Source organism: Equus asinus, chromosome 18, assembly GCF_041296235.1.
Source record: "Equus asinus isolate D_3611 breed Donkey chromosome 18, EquAss-T2T_v2, whole genome shotgun sequence".
Taxonomy (NCBI): domain Eukaryota; kingdom Metazoa; phylum Chordata; class Mammalia; order Perissodactyla; family Equidae; genus Equus; species Equus asinus.
The window spans coordinates 14,609,031-14,626,780 of record NC_091807.1 but is presented as its reverse complement, the minus strand read 5'-3'; the positions used below and the strand labels follow the sequence as shown (position 1 = coordinate 14,626,780).

At 37.0% G+C, this 17,750-nt stretch overlaps 1 long non-coding RNA gene across 5 annotated transcripts in view; it reads right to left on the bottom strand.

Moving 5' to 3' along the window:
* The window catches only part of LOC106848297 (uncharacterized), a 49,668-nt gene that overhangs the window by 6,493 nt on the left and 25,425 nt on the right, over positions 1 to 17,750 (bottom strand). For 2 of the 5 annotated variants that reach the window (XR_011495353.1, XR_011495351.1), the window contains 6 exons: positions 13,055 to 13,266; positions 5,048 to 5,146; positions 4,115 to 4,298; positions 2,330 to 4,039; positions 1,088 to 1,132; positions 582 to 836 (listed from right to left, as the gene is read on the bottom strand). This is a non-coding gene — a long non-coding RNA (uncharacterized lncRNA). The other 3 variants (XR_011495355.1, XR_011495352.1, XR_011495354.1) reach the window with 3 other exon arrangements.

The following is a 17,750-nucleotide window of genomic DNA, read 5'->3' as shown; positions in this document are numbered from 1 at the left end:
TAATAACATTCCATGACCAGTCAAGACTCCTGGTAGAAAATACCTTCAAAATGTTAAATAATTCTTTGACACTAAAAGATCTGTAACTGAAGAACACCGATTTTCTTCTTGGTCTTCTCTCCTCAGTCTCTTGAATATTTCTATAGAATCCAGAAGAGACATGGAGAAAAATGGCCTAACTTTCTAGAATTGTTTTAGCCTGAGTCTTAATCTCTCTATAAATTTCCTTAGGTGAACTGCACAAAACAAAAATGTGATCTTTTCTTATAAACTAAAATATACAATTCTTTTTTTTTTTTTGAGGAAGATTAGCCCTGAGCTAACATCCACTGCCAATTCTCCTCTTTTTTTGCTGAGGAAGACTGGCCCTGAGCTAACATCCATGCCCATCCTCATCTGCTTTATATGTGGGATGCCTGCCACAGCATGGCTTGTTAAGCAGTGCAAAGGTCTGTGCCTGGGATGCGAACCAGTGAACCCCACGCCACAGAAGCAGAGCATGCAAACCTAACTACCGCACCACTGGGCCAGCCCTAAAATACACAATTCTTGTAACAATATAATGAATAAAAACCACTCACAGAATGTTATAATGGAAAGTTTCCTGAGAAATCTCCTTGTTTGATTCTTCATGTAATGGAGACCCAGAAAGGTTGATGATCTTTCCTAAGGTCGTGTCACTGGCAATTGGCAGATTTAGGATTAAAATCATCAGGCTCCTGATGCTTACTCTTATCTTCTCTCCACTGAATAAAAGGTCCCCTCAGATAGCTTCTGAAGGTCTTGTAGCATCTAGGTCTCTCACTGGATGGGCTGTAGTCCTCAAGTTTCATGCTCTATAGATTTGTAATAGATTGCAATAATCTTTTCTATTCCTTATTTATTTGTTCACGAGATCAAGACAAATTGTATCATATTGGAAAATTTACTAGCCTATTGTGATGCAAAGCTGGGGAAGAATACAAGAAGGGACAGTCATTGGAATCTCCACTCCCCTCAGAGAAGGAAACCTTAAACCCAAGGACTCTTGAAGATACTGAAAGAGCTTCTCACCACTTTCACTCCACTTCCTCACAAGAAGACTCACCATCCTCCTGAGACAGCCGTGGAGATCTTCCTCCTTACTTTAAACCTGTTGGAAGATAAAAAATATTGTACCACATCTCCCATGAGTGGGTAACATTAGGGCTATGATTTGTACAATGCTTTTCTCTTAAACAAGAGAATATGAAATGTTAAAATGCTGCTCATTGCATTAAGCAATGGAAATTTAAGGTACATTCTGTATACCTATGCTTTTAAGATTCAAAGCGATGTTACAGCACTAACGACAGGACACCAACCAATGAGAAACTATGCCATTTCAACAATGGCATAAAACTGTAATCAGTTCTAATCAAAAGACATAGGAGCATTAATTATCCAAATTGGTGGACAACCCAAGAATTACTTGCTTGTCTTTAAAGACCATTTTTACAAGCAGTTATTTTGAGCATGTCTGATGTTCTAGAAATACTTCAAACTAAGTATTGAAATTTTTCTATGAAGCTTTGAAGACTGGTTTTCTCTATTGTGTCGCGTAACTGTCTCCACACCATTTTCCAGCTTGCTGTGAGAGCACCACTCTGACTAGCACTGCGCTCAGGCCCAAAGAATTCCTGCACACTTGCTGACTCACGCCTCTCCTCAATATAGATAGGAATGGTTTTGCTTCCAAAGTCTCTCTTTCCTTGCTATGCTAAACTTGAAAAACATAAGATGACCATTTCAATTAAGTATAAAATGAAGAAGCCTAGAATATGAAAGTGAGACTTTTTAACCGATAATGAAAAACACGAGGGATCAATAGAAAGCCACACAGCTTCAAATACACATGAGAATTACAGAAAGTTGTCCTCTGATGGGAGAATAAGATCAATAGAAAACACAGTCACTGAAGGATTCTGTGTGCTCTAGATTCTAGAAAAATTATAGTCTAAGGCAAATCTTTCTACAACCACTTCAAAGATTGTCTAAATTCTTTCCTGGTGCTGGAATGTTCTAATTATTACAGCTAGAAAAACCAAATTGCAGGATAATTAATCACCTCCTCCGTCAGAATCAGACTAAAATAAAACAGACTTCAACTGCTCCCGGACTTGTGTTAGCACCTTTTCCTTAGTTTTGGTAGGTTCCTTCATAAATATGCAAAATACAGAATTAGTCATCATTTCTTTACTCCATAAAATAAATTCCTAGTGCTAATTTATCACGTAAGTGTCGCAGCTTACACTGCTTTGCTTTCCTCTTTTGCTGTGGGCTTCCAGAGAAGCTGTTTACCCCTCCTCACCTGAGTGTCACAGAAAGAACTTCCTTTGGTCCTTGCTGAGCCAGAAAATCTGCGTTCTGTTATCATAAGGGAAGATCACAGAGACATCACCTGGAGAAAAGCACTTTTTAACTTAATTAAGACTAATATTGTAATGAGAACATTAAAGCAAAAACATTGTTGGCAATCGTCTGGAGCTGAGAGACTTTTTAAAAATCTGTGGTGTGTTTTATTGTTACTATAATGGTTTTTACCATAATGAAATTTAATGCATTACCAGGAAAAAGCCGTGCCCTGTGGTAGGGCTCTGCTTATATTTCAAAACACGTTAGCATGAAGCTACAGTGAGATCTAATAATAGAAATGAACTTACCTAAAGATGCATTGATTTTTATATTAGGTCATGTTGAGAATTTACAAAGAACATCTAGTCCATGAAACAAAAATCCTCTTGAGAACAGCATTGATTGCAAGAAGGGTAATATTAGGAAAATGGAAATCCTCTCCTCCCGGAATGGTGTACATTCGTATAATGGATTAAGTGCACTCGGTAGTTTAGAAAAGGTCATCTTTCAGACAAATGATAAATTTGATGAATTTCAGTAGATTTAATCACCCCTTGAGATTTGATCAAAACAACACTGGAGTAAGACATAACATCCATCTCACCCATATAATTTACTTATTAAAAATAGGATTAATTTATTGCAACTTCTGAAATTATAAATATTATTTTTATTATCATGCTCTATTTAGTAAAGTTACTCACAAAATAAATTTCTACCGTTTTAATACATACTCCAATCACTGGATGGCTTCAAAGAAAAGGCGATTCCCTCTTGGACAAAAGACCTGGTAAGAGAAGGAACAAGAATTAAGACAGAGTTAGATTACATCTTTTACAAAACCAGAGATCCTCCCTAAGACATAAGAAACTACAAAGGGAAGCTTACTTTCTTATGCTCACATTATTAGACAGTTGAAATCAGGATTCAACAGTTTACATACATATATTCAAAAACACTTTGCTATCAGTTTTCTTCAGAGTAGTGTATTTCTCCATTTTCATCATTGTAGCTTATGCTGTTTATTCATATTCCACATTATAGTCCTAATGTATTTTGTTTTGAAATAAGTTACGCTTTCATTTCTTTGAGGGCTTCTCTCTTATTTTCCTTGTCTGTAGGGACGGTCTGCTACTCCATACTCTCCTTTTTCCTATGTTAAATTGGTATGAGATTCAACTTACTTTTTCTAATACCTAATTTTAAGTAAAATGAGTTCAGGTCCTTTTTGAAAGAAGGGATGAGCTCTACAGCTCCCTCTTTTGTAGTTTTTGCAAAGTGACTAAAATAATATGGGGTCCTACTTTCTGAGATGGGCTTCCTTTGCTTCTCTTTATCATTTAAACCTAGATTAAGACACGAAAACCACCACCTATAGAACAAATATGGACCTCAAGCTAAGAATGTTTCTCACATTTTTAAAACATTGTGGGGGAAAAAAAAGAAAAGAAAGAAGGGAGGGAGAGGGGAGAGAATGAAGGAAGACTATGTGACAGAGAATGCATGTGGCCCACAATAAAGCTTGCAAGTTTACTATCTGGCACTTTCCAGAATAAGTTTGTCATCTCCTGAGTCCTGCAGCAACATTTTCCTTTGAACTTGTTGACTTTGTCCTGTTCAGTTTGGATTCTACTCCCAGAATTTCCTTCTAGTTCAAGGCTTTGACCTAGAAGAGAGATTCCATGTTTTAGTGTCAAGAGTTCGGAAGGTCCAGACCCTACAGCAGTCCCCAGGCACTAACCAGGAAATTAGATCCCAAGAAATCCCTCCAGCTTTGATTTCTGTTTTCAGATTGCCACATTCCAGTTGGCTTTCTTTCTCTGTATTGGTGGGAAGATTCAGGGAGAATTAAAATTTAGGCCACTGCCTCCATCTTTGCAAAATCTCAGGCTAATTTTTTTTTTTAACTGAATGATGAAGAGGACCTGGAAAGACAAGAAACATTCTGTATTCTCTTTGTAAACTGGAATGTGACTTTTTAAAAACCAGTATGCATTCAGTAAATGATTATTAGCTTTATTTATTGCTTTTTTCTTTCTGATCTTTAATAAAAGTCAATTATTTTTTACGTATGTTAATAAAACTAATCCAAAAAAATAGCTAAATTCTAATTTATATACCAATCACAATAAAACTAAATTTTCCTCAGTGAAAGCAGAGCATTTCTGCTGGGTTAATTTTATATCTCCTCTAATAATAGTCACTCACAGAGAGTTTAAGCTATTTTACTCTCCTTGTTTCGAATTTCCTTTTCAGGGATGAAACACAATATGAACCTTCATAAATAAATTTATTCTTTGAGAATGATGGAGTCACTTATATTGGACTCATCTACAGATAACTATTCAAAATTCTGAACAAATATAAAAAATAACTCTGAGGAAAATCTGGAGGGTGATCAAGAGCAGGAAGAAAGTGGCGAGCGTCTGACTCTTTCATGCAAGAAAGGAGCTGCACCAGGTAAGATCCTTGTTGACACAGCTTTTCATTGAGGACAGTCACAAGGTGACACTAGGGGTGGGGGATGATGGTGCCAAAACTCAAGCAAAGGCTCAGACTTGCTGGCTTCAAAAGTCAGAGAATGAAGCTTGGGATGCCAAGTAGTTGAAAATTGAGAGGGGAAAAATCAAAGACCACCGAATGGGAGATCCTCAGTATTGCATATATACTTTACCAAAATTCTTGGCTGATCCCTGGGTATGCCTAGGTGCGAGATGAGGAACTGCTGGTTCACAACCTCAGGAGTTCCCTCAGTGAAATCCAAAGCTGGCCCCTATACAAGGAGGGGAATGAGAGATGGAAGAAAGAAGCAGATCACTCCAGGTTTGTGGATGGCAGTTTTAAGGAACATGGGAACTTAGGAGGCTTGTCTTGGGTGCTACAAGATGAGTAATCTCTGCACCGCCATCCAGAATCTTGAGAGTTTATATAGAGGCCTTAGCTGGGTTCAGTTGCGTACACTGTCCAGATGGTCCCAATAACACATTGTTCTCTCAAGGCTGTGTCTGTCCTTGTGGTGGCTCCCAGTGCAGCAAAAGCGGGCAGGACACACATTCCAAAGACAGGGGAGACGGTGAGGAGCCTCCCATTGCCCAGGCCCAGCTCATGGGTCAACTCGTGGTCACATCCTCTGGATGACCTCCTCCAACACGGAACTTCAAGGTTTGTGTCAAACATAGCAGCTGGGATGGCTAAAAGAACTGAGCTGTCCATTTCTGGGAAGACAGATTTTGGAATTCAAATCCAGTCAAGTTAACTAACTGCCTGCTAGAACAAAAATCAGCACTCTTCAGAAGAAGATTACGAACCCAGAGTCTCAGGAGAAAAAGCAGATAACAGATTAATCCCCCAGCCCAATAACCTAGATGTTGGAATTAGCAGACCAGAATTTTAAACATCTATTATAAATATGTGCAAGGACTTAAGGAAAAATATGGACATGATGAATGAATGGGGGAAATCATAGCAGAGAACAGGAAAAATCTAAAAAAGAATGAAAAGGAATATCCAAGACCAGAAAGTATAATATTTTAAGTGAGAAAGTTACTGGATAAACGACGGCCAACTGGAAACGGCAGAAAAAAAGAGTGAAACACATTTACGTCTCTGGCTTAAAATTATTATTATTGTCGTTATTATTATTTACTGGACTGATATATGCTGAAATATAAGCATTAATGATGAAAGTTGCCAGCTAAGGTAAACGTCTGTTTCTTTATAAATACCAGGCGCTGGCATGCTACCTGGAACCTGCTCTCCTCCATATATTTGCTGAGCAGATCATCTAGAAAAGATTAGTACAGAGAGAGTCAGTTATTTGTCTGCAAAGCCAGGAGGAAAGAAAGATCATTATCAGGCTCTCATCAACAAAAGCTTTCCGTAGAAAGTCAGCTCAGACTATGAACTTGGACCTTTGATCTTAAGGCCTAAAAGTATCATAATAAGAATTAATCTAGGTTAGAGGAATATGACTCTTAAAGCAAAAGTATGGAAAAAAAATTTTAAACTGCCTTAGCATCTTCAATTTAGTATTTAACTACTCGCAATCTACGGAATTTTACCTGCGGAAATCCTCCAATATCTCTTCATTTATTTATTCCATAACTTTGGTGAAGACCTGTCACATGCCCTGAGATGGGCACCACTGGAGACAGGAAGTGAATAAGACACGTTCTTAGCCTTGAAAAGAATTTACAATCTAGATTAGACAGTAAGATGTACATATAAATAAACAGAAAAGCAAAGTAGACTATGATAAGTAAGTCAGGAACAAAAGAACCAGGGAACTGTGGTAGTTCGGAGAAGGGAATATTTACTTCTAGGGTATTGTCTAGAGAAGATAGTATTTTAGGCAGCTTTCAAGAATGAAAAGTGTGCTCGTTGAGTTTTGACAAATGGATGTTTGTATAGGACATTCTAGTGGATAAGATCATATTAATAAAGGTTCACAAGTCAGATAAAAGGACAGGTTGCAATTTCAGACACTCTATTTTATACCATCATTATTCTGCCAAGGCTTATGCAATTTGAATTTTATGTAAGTTAAAGACAATTGACTTTTAGATTCAGTCACAAACGAATCTCAGTACATTACTAATATTATTAGAACGAGAAAATCAGCTTTTAATCACCAGCACATCCAAGAAACTCCTCATGATTGCAATTTGAATTTTATATGTTAAAAATCTATTTTTATTTTCAGTCATGAACAAATCTCACACTTTATCAATATTATTAAAATCAAAGAAGTAGGTTTTAATCCTCAGCAATCCAGGAAATTCCTCATAATTTACTCTTTTTAGAAATAAACAAAACAGAAAAATAAAATCATACAAAGACATGAAATTTATGCATGCTACAATTTATACGCCAGCTCTCAAGTGAAAAGAAACCGAATTGTTATTGAGTATCTTCTATATATTAAGTGTAAGGGGAAAGCAATTTATGTGTACCATTATTTCATTTATATCTACTCTGTGTAAAGCACTGTGCTAGATATTATAGAGAAAGAAGATGGGTTTCCATTCTTTAAGGAGTTTGCACATGAATAACAGAAACACATGAGCTCAAGTATGCATGATTGAGATCTATGCATTTATCAGTCCAAAGTCATAAATATCCCTGGCTATTCAGAAAGAGGAAACATTTTTCCTTTACCTCTGTCTGGCTTGCATCCCTTTCCTCAGAGTCTCCCTTATAGGACCGTTCCTGTAGTACAGCACTTCTTAGACTGCATTTTAATTGTGTCCTTGACTTGCTCTGATGACAATGATGAGTTATTAAAGGCAAACACTGAGCCATCACCTCTTTTTTTTCGGTGAGGAAGATTGTCGCTGAGCTAACATCTGTGCCAGTCTTCCTCTGTTTTGTATGGGGCACACCAACACAGCATGGCTTGATGAGCTGTATGTAGGTCCATGCCCAGGATCTGAACCCACAAACCCTGAGCCAGCAAAGTGGAACGTGTGAACTTAACTGCTACGCCACTGGGTTGGCCCTGAGCCATTGCATCTTTTTGCCTCACAAAATCTGGGAAGTCCCTGAGTATTCCATTATTCAATAAATATTTCATTAGAGGAGAAATAAATAAATGAATAGTAACTTTGAAATAAATCATTTTTATTGTAAATCTTTATTTAAGAAAAGAGCACCATTGTAACCATAGAAATTATGAGACAGTGCCCAAAGAGATCAATCCTTTCATTTTCTCAGCCTGACTTCAACAATCCTCTCCTAGAACATTTGAAACATCTAAATTATTTTAAATATATATGCTGCACAGGGTAACCCATAATATGTTTTGGTATTATATGCTAAAGTCCAATTAAATATTTGGGTTTATATTTAACCTAAATTCTCCTCATAGAAAAGTTCTCAGAAATAGAAATCTATCGTGATATAAAACTTTTTTAAATAAAAGTTCCATGCCTTCCTTTGAGTTTAAAATAATAACAAAGCTTATCAGTTCTTTCCTACCTTTTCTCTCTTTTTTGAAAAATAGACTTTATTTTTTAGAGTGGTTTACAGTAAAATTGAGCAGAAGGTACAGAAATCTTTGTAGCTTTCTTGTATGCTCCCTGCCCCACATACGCACAGCCTCTCCCACTATTAAAATCCTGTATCAGAGTGATAGCTTTGTTACCATTGTTGAACTGACACCTAATTATCATACTTAGTCTATAGTTCACATTAGGGTTCACTCTTTAGTGGTACATTCTGTGGGTTTGGACAAATGTGTAATGACATGGATCCACCATTAGAATATCACACAGAATAGTTTCACTGCCCTAAAAATCCTCTGTGCTCTGCCTACTGATCCCCCTTCTCCCCTAGCCCTTGGCAACTACTGACCTCTTTTTTATGCACTTCATTTTTTAGAGCAGTTTCAGGTTCACAGCAAAATTGAACGGAAAGTACAGAGATGTCGCCTGTACCCCCTGCACCCACGCACACATTTTCTCTTTAATTATTTGCATTGCACAAAGAAAGATAAATGCAGAACCAGAAGCCAAATGCCCCAATTCTATCCTGTGTTCTTCCTTCCACTTGACAGCAAATCCACTTCTCTAAACATAGTCTGTGCTGTAACTGGCTGGGCCTACAGGTTCATTCTGTACAGAGTTCATTCTGGGGTGATTATGACCCTAAAGACTTTATTAAAAATTCTCCTGGGAGAATCCTAAAATTAACCCTTTCAATAATAACCAGATTTTAGTGAATACTCATAATTAGCATTCAATTATTTGTGAAGGCTTAGCCCTTGGAAAGAGTTTTGTGCATTCAGTTTGTGCTTTCCTTCAAAATTGCATTTCCTGTTAATAGTTTCATTAATAAATGAGGAATAGTTAGTCACCTAAGTTCCTTCATTTGTAATAAAGGGCCTTTTGGACTAAATGACTTGTTAGTTTGTTTCCAGCAATAGAATTCAGTGATCATATGATCATTCCTTTCCCTCACAGAATCAGAATCTCTCAGAAAAAGTTTATTAATATAAAAAATTTAAATATATTAATAAAATATTTTTTCTATTCCAGAAGTGATCTCTTCTTATAAGATTTAGCATCTGGGATAAGATTATATGTCAACAATTTAGTAATGTGTTGAATGACATTAAATAATCAAATTTATTATTTAGATACTTATTATAATTATAGGAGTGATTATGATAGTTTCATAATGTTGATTATTAATAATAATTATTATTATTGTTATTAAAATGAATTGATGTCAATAATAGAGAATAAGTAAAAATATTATATGGATGGATAGCATTTATATGTTTGTAGAAAAGATGAGAGGACGATAGGAATCTGCTAGGAGATGGAACGTCTGAAGATGTTTCTCAGTATTTCTCATCAAGTAAGAGTCTTCTGGAAATGGAGTGATGTGCTCAAATTCCAGCCTCCGGAGAATTATTAATCGGGGAAACGACCTTGAACACATTGCAGAATAACTTTCCCTGTAAGCTGTCGATAAGTCACCTCAATGGGCGATGCACCTTCCGAAACAAGACGCGAGGCCGAAGTACAAGCCCTCCACCAACAAGAGAGGCCAGTGAAGTCCCCCTGGATTTTAAGAGAAGGTGCTTACGGCCAGAACCTTTCAGGAGCATTCTATTGGCACCACACCCAAGGCTCACACTTCCTTTCCTGTAGATTGTAGAGTCCACTTTGTTGAACTAATCCAAACCCAAATGAGAAAACACGTGGATGGGAGGCAGAGGAGGAATTTGAGGATGAATAAATTTCTTTAAACGGTAATTTTGTGTCCTGAGATGTCTTTCTTAAACTGTGCCTCTGAGATTGCACACTGTAAAAAGAAAACAGTAGTGTGGGTTTTTATCTTTAATTAGACATACTCCTTCATGCTGGTTTTTCAAGATGCTTACATTTAGGAAAACTGGATACTGTCTGTAGTTTGACTCTATGTTCTTTGGAAAAAAGCTAGAAGACTTTACAGGTTAAAATGTGCAATGAAAGATTACATTCAGGCTACCATTCCAAATGTGAAAATGACGATGGAACCCTCTAAAAATACTGATTTTCGAAGTGTTATCTAATGGTTCCTATGACTTTTCCTTTTGTGTTTTTCTTTTTTTTCAGTGAGGAAGATTGTCTCTGAGCTAACATCTGTGCCAATCTTCCTCGATTTTGTATGTTGAATGCTGCCACAGCATGGCTCAATGAGCAGTGTGTAGATACATGCCTGGGATCTGAACCTACAAACCCTGGGCCACTGAAGCAGAGCACATGAACTTAGCCACTCTACCACCGGCCAGCCCCTGACTTTTCCATTTTTAATTGAAACTCTCAAATGATTAAATTGGTTCCATAGAAACCAACTTTTGGCTTATTAGGAAGATGATCCAGTAGTTCATAGTTTTCTTCCTGAATAGTAAGATGTCACCTCTCTATGGGCGATCCAGAGATCTGGCCCTCTGAACGACTAGAATCACAGTGACCCAAGAGAAAAGGAAGAGCGAAGTCAACCACTGCCTCTACTTTCAGAGAGAAATCTGCTCCTCGTTTTCTTCCCAGGGCAGCTCCTAAAACTTTACAGGATGATAATTTACACTTCCTTTAATTTGAAGCTAGTGAGGTTGATTAGGTGATTGAAGTAATTACTTTTGCTGAAATAATAATATGCTTGAATGCTGATAAAATGTCAAAGGACATTGACTAAAACAGTAAAGATCGTAATTTTCTGATTCTAAAAAAGCAGCCTAAGGAAAGCTTCCTTCAGCCTTTGCTTCAGTTAACTGTCTACTTTGCTCAGTCATCACGAGGTCAGATATTTGTCCGTAATTGATGGAAACCAGGAAGTTCCACTAAGTTCAAATAAGGAATTTAAACAAGAAGGAAGTTCAGAGTGTGCATATATGACAGAGTAGATTCAGTTAAACGTCTTATATTTTCTGTATCTAAAAAAAGATAATAACTAATTATAAAGATCAACATTAAAAAAATAATAATTAAAATTTACATGTTTTTGTGAACATATATAGAAAGATTTACAACACTTGTGGGGAGCCAGCCCTGATGGCTTAGTGGTTAAATTTTGGCCTTCTCAACACTTCAGTAGCCTGAGTTCATTTCCCAGTCACAGAGCCATGCCACCCATCTGTCAGTTGCCATGCGGTGGCGGTGGCTCATGTAGAAGAACCAGAAGGACTTACAACTAGGATATACAACCATGCACTGGGGCTTTGGGGAGGGAGAAAAAGAGGAAGATCGGCAACAGATGTTTCCTCAGGGTGAATCTTCCCTTGAAAAAAAAAGGGTGGGGGGGGGAGGGAGGTTATCTATCTAAGAAATCTAAAGGACGCCAATATTTACAGGGTCAGCTAGGGAATAATAGAAATTTTTAGAGCTGGAGTGTGCTCTTATTTATCAAGTCCTCTTGCAAAATTTTAATTATTCACATCTCATTTCTCCAGTGAATGAAATCATTTTGAGTAAATAAAAATCCCAAAGTGAATAAAAATAACCCCTATAGCACAGTGACCTAAATTTGTAGAAAATTAAGAACTCTCAACAGCAGAATTTTAAATCACTTACCCCAACTTTCTGAAAATTACCGGAAGTAGGAAAGATGATTATTTTCTAACATCCACCTGCTATTGCCCTTTGAGTGGTATTAAATGGCAACATTAATATGGACCAATGAACTTTCACCTTCAGTTAGATGTTGAAGGATATGGAAGACCTTTTCTCCAACTGTAATAACAAGAAAAAAACCCAGATAACATTAAAAACTATATATTTTGATGGGGCTAGAGGAGAGCAGTGGATGCAAGAAAACCTTAAATAACTGATTCCATGAAAAATGAGCCCTTCATAGATGACCAGAGAGTTGCACCAGCATCAATGAGCTCTAGAACGAGTTCATCAGCCTAGTATATGTGTATGTATGAAGAAGGGGACAGAAAAAATATTTGAAGAAATAATGGCTGAAGATTTTCCAAATTTGATGAAAACTATAAACCTACAGATCCAATAAGCTCAATTCACTCCAAAAACAAGAAACAAAAAGTATACCAAAGTATAGCATAGTGCAAGTCCTTAAAACTAGTGATAAAGCAATCTTAAAGCAAGCCAAAGGAAAAAAAGAAAAAGACATCACTTACAGAGGAATAAAGTTAAAGATGACAGTAGATTTACATCAGAATCAACGGAAGTCAGAAGACAGTGGATCAATATCTTTAAGGTCCTAAAAGATAAAACAGCATAGAAATCTATAACCAGTGAGACTATCTTTCAAAACAAAGTCGAGATAAAGACTTTCTCAGATGTACAAATGCTGAAAAAATTTATCACCCGCAGATCTATAGCATAAAATCTATTAAAGAAGTCCTTCAGGAAGAAGAAAAAAAAAAATCAGATGAAACGTTGTGTACCCATAAGAATGAAGAGTGCTGCAAGGGTAAATTTGTATGTAAATATAGAAGACTTTATTTCTTGTTATTATTTAAATCTCTTCACAAAATAATTGACCTATGAAGACTCACCAAGTTCCTTGATAATTTGGTCAACAGCTCTTGTTTACAGTCGGAGTCAAAGTAAGAACTAATAATAATAATGCCCTAAAAATAATTCATTTTGAAGGCTTATTTAGCTATTTTAGATCATCAGTTAGGAAGGCAATATGCTAGGAAAGAAAAAAGTGGCCCAGATCACAGTACCTTAAATAGAGATTCGGTTATGTCATGTAAGAAGAAGTCTGTGCGTAGATCGATGCTGGATTTAGGCTGGCTACTCTAGGATAACATCAAGGCCAGAAGCTCTTTCCAGCCTTTGTTCTCCCATCCTTAGTACAGTGAGGTTTTTTTCCTCATGCGGGTAGCCTCCTGCTGCACAAAATGGCGGCTGCAGTTCCAACAGTCGTGCTTACATTCTAGGCAATGAAAGGGAAAAGGAAGGCAGCATCAGATATGCCTCTCACTTTCAAGAAAATCTTTCCCCAAATTCATCAGTGGATTTTCCTTATATCTTATTTGCTGAAATTTGGTCACCTGGTCTCTTTTAGGTACTTTTGAGTGCTAAAACTCAGTATATGGCAAAGGGAGAAATAAGTGCTACGTATGGCTTAGATAGATAATGGATCTGGGAACATTGGCATCCTCCACAAATCAGGGTTCTAGTCACATGGAAGAAGAGAGAAATGGGTATTGAATAAGCCATTGTGCTTACCAGTCAGTGACTACAAATTATTCATTATGAAAAATCTTAAATACTAAAACTTACAGAAGAGAAGAAAAAATGAAAAGTTATATATTGTTCTTTATGGATGACTGCCAATGTTTTCACATTTCTTTCCTCCAGTGTATTGTGTAATAATTTCACGGCATCTATGAAACGTGGCAAAAGTTTTTCTAAATTTTTGGAAAGTTTTGATTAAAGAAATGTTCACTGATTTCATCAAAGAAATTGCCTAACCTGAGTTCCAATGCTTCTAGTGACTATCTCCCAAAGCAATCTATTACATATTTGGAATATGGACAGCAGTTATTTCTTATCTTTAACCAAATGAAAATGTGGCAATAGAGTTATAGCTGTGCATAAAATAAAATGTCTATATTTTCTGACAGAAAGTAGAAGCACCTCTTGTAGGAGTTATGAGATTGAATTATAAGCACTGTATGGAATAACTCCAATTTTTTACTCCTAAAGAATAAGAAGCAGAAAAAGGTGCTGTTGTAAGATTAGCATGAGTCTCGCAAATGCCAGAGAGGCACTAACACTGATTGCTGATGAGCAATCAACAGAGACCACACATGTAACCACCCCTCCCACCTTCACCGGGAAATCCCAGCACCACGACCACCAGATGAAGCAACTATATTAAGAAATAAGAAATAAGATGCTATCTTATCTCTTTCCATCACAACTTAAAAAAGTCATTATAAGAAAAAAGTCATTATATGAAGTGACAGGAATCACATGGGAAAAAAATTAAATGAGAAATCTCATGTCTTATAATCTCGTAACGATTTCTCTTTAGTTAAAGCCCTTTAATTCTCTGGTGATGCCATGATTTGATATATTCCATTTCTTTGGGAGCTATTATATCTAACGGAAAAATAGTTTTCTTGGCAGTTAAATAATAGTACTAGAAAAGAGTGAATAAATAAGTTATATAATAAAATCCTTCATTTAATAGCTTTCTATAACTTCTTACAGAGTTCTTTTAAATATGCTAAGGCTCTTTGAAAAAATAGGAACTTCTTTGCCTAATATTATTATGGCTGGGAGTAATTAGGTAACAGATAGGAGGTCAGATTCTTCTCGTAGTGTCACTACAGCTCTAAAGGTAAAGAGCATGGTCACAGAGAAGCTAAGTGAAGTCTTTTAAGTTAAGGACCTGTCATTTGCTTATAGCCTTAAGCATGGGGGTGACAATAATGCATCTCACTGCCAGAATTAATCCAATTTAATCAACATACAATGACTAAAGTTGGCTGTATGTTAACTGATCAAACTAAGCAAAATGTATAGTTGACAGGAATTCACCAAACACCAATGTCCTAATCAAGAGAGGAATTCTATGACCAAATTTGAGTTGAGAATAGACAATATTAATAACACAGTTTTAAAGTTATCAACAAGAGAATTAGCCAAAATAGATTATTTTTTTAAAAGAGTGGGGTAAGTGATACTGAGCCTGACCCAGAGTCTTCAGTAGAATCTCACCCTTCGGATAGAACACTAGGACCACATTAGCAAGGCCCTGTCTACAGGGGAGAGGAGTATTTAAAGTTTTCTTGTCCAGGATAAATTCCTTATTCTGACTCTACTCACTAAGCAAACTTCCAGTTATGTTTTGGCTGCAGGTGCCTATATGTAAAGAACAGGATAGCCTACCGACATCATATCTGGTTCATACGGAAGGAACATGCATCTTTTAAAAAGAAACAAAACAATGGCATTCCAGTCTATGCCTTAGACTCCTGTGAATTTAGTTTAGTTTAGATAACAGCCATTATATACATTCTAGACCTCCAAACTAGAACATGGTGACCATATCAGAAAACTTCCAGAGGGCCAGCTGTACCCCTTTTTCTGCCTCTTACAAGTCCATTATCCCACACTGACCTCTGAATATGAAAATTACATCACTAGTCCACTCTTAATAAGAGGCATCTAGTAATTTCTCCAGAATTTGGGGTAGATTGTGCTGAACCATCAATACATAGCCTTGTACCAATAGAATATAATTTAAACTCAATTTTTGGAATAAGGGTATAACCTATGGTCAATTATGGGAGAATGAACCCCTAACTTTAGCCTACTTAGTACTTACTGCCCACTCATTGGGTTATGAACCCAGACGTTATTTACAAAGGCAGCCTCTCTTGGCTACCAGGCAGGACCTGGATTCCTGGGTAATGCTAGCAACACATTGAGACAATACCCCTTTAATATTCTCCCATGTATTTAAAAAATTTGATCATTGTCCTTTTTCTATTGTTTTTCTTCTACTTTGACTACCTGCTACACTAATCGTAATCATTATTACATCGATTTATGTTTTTCTTAGCAAAAATTTCAATAATGTACATCAAAATGCACAGCATTTTATGTCTACATGATGATCTAAAAGATTAGTCAACACCAATTAAGGCATTTGTTTTCCCTTTGCCTGGTACAATTTGTCAACAAAAATAATCCATAACCAATCTATAAATCAAAATTGGGGTGAATTTATTATGAGCCAGATCTGAGGACTAGCTTAGCCCAGGGCCTTCCTTCCGCATGGAAAGAAGGGAATCAAAGAAGTGGAGGTGTACAGAGTGGTTGTATGCTGTCCAAGAGCATGTATCACACATGATTGAAATGTCCCTTTTACTATAGTCATGAGGTTGCCCTGTTGGAACAACGATTGATGCACACAGCAGGTAGTCGATCTGTTGTTTTGAGCTTGGTGGTCACAGGGTGGGCACAGCAATCAATTCCTAGCCTAGGGAGAGATGCTTATCCTTAAGGAAATACCAATGTGGGGGAAGTTGCATCTTTATCTTAAGGGTATTTGTTCTTGTCTTTGGTACACAACAAATGCTTAAAGCGGAACTACATGCACGCTCAACTGTCACATCAGGCCCTTTTGGAAAAACAAGGTCAGGAAGAATTAGATTTACACCAAATGGCTTCCTCATATATTCCAATATATCCTATTGCTTGCCATTTTTTTAATCAAAATGCATGGGTTCAAATTCAGGTCATTAAGTACTTTACAGAGACCATCAGTGAATGGATAAAGGGAAGGATTTCTGATGTTTCTGAGACTTAACTCACATTATGGCCTGTCCATATCACAATTGAAGCAATATTTGGGGTAGTGAGCCAGCTGAAGGAGAACCAGACTTGAATTATAATAAACCCAGGAGAGCAGGCCCACAACAGGAAGCTGGAAGCAGGACAGTGTTGGCTAATGCCACACTCAATCATCTGCTAGATTAAGTTTTGGCCAGGTCAGCTAGTGGGAGGAAAAATGTGAGGGAGAAACTTGCTCATTATAGAGGTGCGAGTTGACTAAAAACAGAGTAATGCTACTTAGTAATTATCACCTTTTCCCTAACTGTCCACTGCCCCCACCATCCACACACCCAACTAATGAGTGGATATCTGCCATGAAAGACTTTGGCCAAAAGACAAACAAGCAGAGTTCAGGAAATGTGCCCCAGGAAAGAACTCTAAAAACAAACACTGAAAATCTTCACTTTGCTTCTCTACGCTTATCAACGATGTTGTCCCCAAAGGACCAATTAAGATTTTCCTCCCAGGTCCAAGAATTCTTCTAGGTTACCAAGAGAAATTCTCTTTTTCCAGACCAAAAACAAATATTTTAAAGTACTTACAGCTAGGAAGGGGGAAAAAATGTCCTTTTTATTCTAACTCTGTAAGTATCTGTATGCATTCATATTGTGTGTCCTTAAATTCTTGACAATGCATGGAAAAAGTAAAACAATAGGAATAAAACAATGCTTTAACGTCAATATAACAAAAGCTGTTTGAGGGATGGTGCCCTCTTCCATCTCTGAAACAGGAAGATATTGACCCTGATATACACTAAATCAAGTATGTCACTGCATTGACAAGGGGAGAATTGGGATATTTCCTAGAGACAGAAGAATTTAGACCAGACATTCGTATTCATATAGAATGATTGAGGAACTGTTAGGCTTTTTTGTTTACTTCAAATGAGAGCCAGAAATTGTTGCCATCAGCAGTTGCACGCAGCTGAATTTTTGTCCATAAATTGCCATTATTACACTTCTGCTTTCTTTGTCTTTCCATTCTGTAACTGGCCCTAAGATACGGTTTTAACCTGTTCCCTGCCTAATCCCCCATGCCACCCGTGTAGCCTTCTATTGCCTAAGG